We start from the raw sequence: 6070 nt of genomic DNA on the forward strand, positions 1-6070 counted from the left end.
CATCAAAAATCTCCCAAGAAGGAAATGTCCAGAAACAGATGGGTTCACAGATGAAATCTACCAGAAAGAGTTAGTATCAATTCTCCTCAAACTCTACCAAAAAAATTGAAGAGGAGGGAAAGTTTTCTAGCTTTTTCCATGAAGTCAACATCACCATAATATCAAAACCAGAAAATACTATAGTGAAAGAAAGTTGCATACCAATTTATGAACTCAAAATAGATGCAAAAGTTCTCAACATAATACCTGTAAATTGAATCCATCAGCACAATAAAAAATTATACATCTTGAACAAGTAGATTATTTTCCAGGTATACAAAGTTGGTTCAACACAAGAAAATCAATTCATATAATACACCATGCCAACAAATTGAAGGAGAAAAACCACATGATCATTCTGATGCATAAAAGGCATTTGACAAAATTTAAAATCTTTTTTGATAAAAACACTTCAGAGTATAGGAATAGAAGGAACCTTCCTCAACAGGACACAGGGAATGTATGAAAAACTCACAGCTAATATCATACTCAATGGGGAAAGACTGAAAGTTTTCCCTCTAAGATCTGGAACAAGACAAGGATGCCCACTGTCATTAGTGTTTTCAACACTGTGCTGGAATTTCTATTTATAGCTATTAGGTAAGAAAAAGAAATAAAAGTCATCTGAATTGGAAAAGAAGAGGCAAAACTTTCACTGCTTGCAGATGAATGAACTTGTATGTTGAAACTCCTGAAAAACTAGGACAACATTATTGGAATTAATGAACAGGTTCAGCAAAGTGGCAAGATACAAGATCAACATGCAAAAGTCGGTAGCATTTCTATATGGTAGTGACTAGCAAACTGAGGAAGAAATCAAGAAAAAATTCCATTTCCAGTAGTAACCAAAAGAGTCCAATAACTAGGAATAATTTTAAGAAAATATATACTGGACCTATACAAAGAAAATTATAAAACATTGCTAAAAGAAATCAGGACCTAAAAAAATGGAAGGACATACCATTTCATGAATTGGAAGACTAAATATAGTTAGGATGTCAATTCTATCTAAAATAATTTATAGTATCAGCACAATATGAATCAAAATCCCAACAACTTACTTTGCAGAAATAGAAAAACCAATAATCAAATTTATTTGGAAGGGCAGTGTGCCATGAATAGCTAAAAATATCTTGAGAATGAAAAATCAAGTGGGCAGTCTCACACTACCAGACTTTAAGCATATTATAACGCTACGGTGGGCAAAATAACATGGTGCTTGTATAAATACAGATATGCTGACCAATGGAATTGAATTGACAGTTCCAAAATAGACCCTCTCATCTATGGACAATTGTTGTTGCTTTATGCATCCAAACCACATGCAATTTTTATTTTGATAGCTTATGTGTAAATCTTCAACAAATTTTTCCATTGGTTAGACATTAGCTAAAATGAAGGCAAGTGGATATACAGTGACAATAAACTCCTTATCAAATGGGAAACTGCTGACCTGTCATGCCCAGCCAATTTGAAGGATATCATTCAAATGCAGAAAAATAAAAAAGTAGTTTTATTTTATTTATGGTTTTTTAAAATATGGGTTGCTTAAGCAATATTTTGAATTAAGTAACAGCAGAAGCTACTTGAAGAATAGCGTGGCACAAGTTTCCCTACAGTGGTTTTAAAATTTTTATAAACAAAGGAAGAGTTCACTACATTAGATATTTGAAATACAACTTTATTCTGATTCTAAATGAAGAGTAATGGGAATGACAATTACAAACAAGCCTTCACCCATGAATATTTGTGATGTGACTGCAGCAGTCTTATATATGAAACTCAAAAAGAAAACAATTATGTTCCAAAATAGCTAAATATGCAGGTCAAAAAAATGAAGGTTTTTTTTTTAAACTTCTGCATTCATTCCAAAGCCCATTCATTTCCTTCAGCATCTCAAAGATTAAGCACATATTCTGCTTAACTATATAATAACATCACAGGACATTTGCCTATAAAACTAGACATCTGATGCTGGGCTCTGGCTTCATTTTTCTCACAGGTCATCATACTTATCTGGCAGAGCAGTTTTCAGAGCAGCCTCTAATTCATGTTCATACTATGCTGCCAAAGCTGCGTCCATGACAACCTTTGGTAGGGCAAGAGCAGGCATGGCATCAAGCTTCAGATTAGGGTCACCAATCTTTTTTCCAGCAAGCCAAAGGAAGGGCTTCTCAAAGCTTTAGTTACTTTTGGCAGAAATGTCATAGTACTGAAGATTCTTCTTTTAGTGGAAGACAATGGATTTTGTTTAACTTTCCTGTCCTTAGTATCGACTTTTTTTGCCACACAGCACAATGCGGATATTTTCACATACTTACACCAGATCTCTATGTCAGTTAGGCACACTCTTCTAAGTAACTCTTTTTTTTTTCTCAGAAAGATTTTACTATTGATTGATACCAATTAAAACAGCCAATGGAGACAAAGTAGCCTATTTACTTTTAGACTAAATTTCATATCATAGTCAAAAGTAGTTAAAATCCTTATATAAGTGGTTGTGAAAATAATAAAACAAAGAATTAATATTCAAATCATATTATTGTCTGGTTTCTGAATTATTCAAGGTAACAGAACCAGATTTTCCTAAGGCTGAAATTCAGTGGATAGGAATGTTAAATTTGTTTATTTCTTAGTTTAGATATTCCAAAAAAGATTATGTTTTTTAATATTCTTGGCATATTTATAGCATATTGTCTCAGAAATGTATATAATGAGTAGTGTATGTCATTTAGCTCAATAAGCTGAAAGTGTACTCAATTTTAAAACCACAGTAATTAACACAATAACCAATGAAAGATATATAATGTTATAAAGAAAGAAAATCAATAATAATGATATGTTCTAAAAAAGTATTACAATTTTTAGCCCTATAATAACATTTGTTGGTATCTGAGTCAGTTAGAATGACCAAGAAACCTGTCTTAAATTACTTTTCCTTGTATTATTTCCTTCTCACTAAAAGCACAGATAAGTATGGATAAGTTACCTATATGTATACATATGATCTTGAACTTTTTTTAATTAATTAAAAAAAATTAACTGACACAACATTTAGAAATCATTCCATTCTACATATGCAATCAGTAATTCTTAATATCATCACATAGATGTATGATCATCATTTCTCAGTACATTTGCATTGATTTAGAAAAAGAAATAGTAAGACAACAGAAAAAGAAATAAAATGATAATATAGAGAAAAAAATAAAAATAAAAAATACAAAAAATATATTTAAAAAAACAAACAAAAGCTATAGCTCAGATGCAGCTTCATTCAGTGTTTTAACATAATTACATTGCAATTAGGTAGTATTGTGCTGTCCATTTTTGAGTTTTTGTATCCAGTCCTGTTGCACAGTCTGTATCCCTTCAGCTCCAATTACCCATTATCTTACCTTATTTCTAACTCCTGATGGTCTCTGTTACCAATGACATATTCCAAGTTTATTCTCTAATGTCGGTTCACATCAGTGGGACCATACAGTATTTGTCCTTTAGTGTTTGGCTAGTCTCACTCAGCATAATGTTCTCTAGGTCCATCCATGTTATTACATGCTTCATAAGTTTATTCTGTCTTAAAGCTGCATAATATTCTAAGTAACTCTTGATGTTACATCACGGCTTGGATGCAATAACCATCTCTCAGTCCATCGAATTTCTCCTGACTGGTGGTATCCCATATGTTGAATTTAATAGGTCCTTATTTGGTATAGAACACAAGGGGATGGACCTCAATGCCCAAGCTCGTTACATACTTCTCAAATTCACCAGTCAGATGCCTTTTTGTGAATGTATTTTTTCCTGTACTGCCATCACAAACCAATACAAGTTTAAACTGAACTTGGGGTTCTCCTTGGGTGGCCATCACAAAGGTTATTCCAGAAAAGTCTCCATCCCTTGTCTGACTAAGCTGGATGATGATTTTTTGACAAGGCAGTCAAATACACTCAACTGGAACGGAACCGCCTCTTTCCAAATGGTGCTTGGAGAACTGGATATTCATATCCAAAAGAATCAAAGAGAATCCTTATCTTACACTGTATACAAAAATTAACTCACAATGGATCAAAGGCATAAACATTAGAGCTAAGACCATAAAAGTTTTGGAAGAAAATGTAAATAATACACTGTAATAGAAGATAGTTTCATAGACCTTACACCCAAAGCTGAAGCAATGAAAGAATAAAGAGGTAGATGGGATCTCCTTAAAAGTGAATACCTTTTTGTGCCTCAAAGGACTTTGTCAAGAAATTTAAAAGGCAGCCTACTCAGTGGGAGACAATATTCAGAAACTGCCTATCTGATACAGGTTTAATATACAGAATATATAAAGAGATCCTTCCATTCAACAACGAAAAGACAAACAACTCAATTAAAAAAAGACCCAAAGACATAGGCAATTTTCCTAAGTAAATATCAATGGCTCAAAAGCATAATAAAAGATGCTCAACTTCACAAGCTATCAGTTAAAATAACAACCTACTAGGAGGGACATTATTTAAAAACCCAGAAAACTACAAATGCTGGAGAGGATTTGGTGAAATACGTATACTTACTTACTTTTAGTGGGAATGTAGAACGGTACAGCTGCTCTGGAAGGCAATTTAGCAGTTCCTCAGAAAGCTATGTATAGAATTGCAATATGATCCAGCAATACCATTACTAAGTATATACTCAGAAGAACTAAAAGCAAGGGCACAAACAGATATTTGCACACTAATGTTTATAGTGGCATTATTCATGATTGCTAATAGATGGGAATAGCCCAAATGTCCATCAATGGACAAATGGATAAACAATTTGTGGTATATACAAATAATGGAGAACAATGCAGCTGTAAGACAGAAATAAGTCATGATGCATGCAACAATGTGATTGAACCTTGAGGACATCATGTTGAGCAAAAGAAGCCAGAAATAAAAGAACAGATACTGTTTGGTCTCACTAATATGAACTAAGTATAATGAGCGAACTGTGAGAGTTAAATTAGAAAACACAGGTTACAAGGAGGTAGAAAGAGGGCATAAATTGGGCAATTGATGCTTAAGGAGTACATAAATTCAATAAGGTTAATTGAATGTTGTGTTACTAGCAAAGCTGAGTGTGAGTGTGGCTACAAAAGGAAGGTTAGAGTCATGTATGTCACCGGAAGTTAAGTTAGAAGCTAAAAACTGGGTCTGTATAACTTAGTGAAATCTAGAGAGGACAATGATAGTGGTTAATTTAAAAGATATAATAAAGATTTTACAAATATATGTCGCTATTACAAGGTGTTAGAAAATAGGATGGTAATAAGGAAAATACAATTAATGCAAATGAAGGGCTATAGTTAACAGTAACACTGTGATAGTCCTTCATTAATTGTAACAATGGCAGTATACTAAAGCTAAATGTTACTAAGAGGGGGATAAGGAGAGAGTTATGGGATTTTTTTTTCTTCTTTCTTTTCAGAAGAAATCAGAATGTTTTCCTATCAATTGTGGTGGTGAATGCATAGCTATATGATCATTACAGGAGCCATTCATTGCACACCTAGGATGGATTGTAAGATGTGTGAATAAAACTGCTAATAGAGAATTAGAATTGTGCAACCCCTTTAGAGGGCAGTGCAGCTACTATATTATCTAGCAATCCTGTTATTAGGTATATATTCAGAACTGAAAGCAGGGACACGAATAGACATCTGCATATCAATGTATGTTGTGATATTATTCACAATTGCCAATAGATGGAGGCAGCCAAGGTGAGCAGAAGGGTGAACTGTGTTGTGTACATACAATGGAATACTGTACAGCTGTAGAAAAGAATGAAGTCATAAGACATGCAACAATGTGTTGAACCTTAAGGACATTATGTTGATAGAATTTAGCCAGAAATGAAAGGATAGCTATTGTGTGGTCTCACTAATATTAACTAAATGTAATTAGCACTCTCAAGCTAAACTCGAAAGCATAGGTTATCTGTAGCTAGAAAGAGGGAAGAAATTGGGCAATCGATGTTTAAGGAGTGCAGAATATTCAATAAGGTT

This window comes from Tamandua tetradactyla, chromosome 15, assembly GCF_023851605.1.
Source record: "Tamandua tetradactyla isolate mTamTet1 chromosome 15, mTamTet1.pri, whole genome shotgun sequence".
In the NCBI taxonomy this organism is placed as follows: Eukaryota; Metazoa; Chordata; class Mammalia; order Pilosa; family Myrmecophagidae; genus Tamandua; species Tamandua tetradactyla.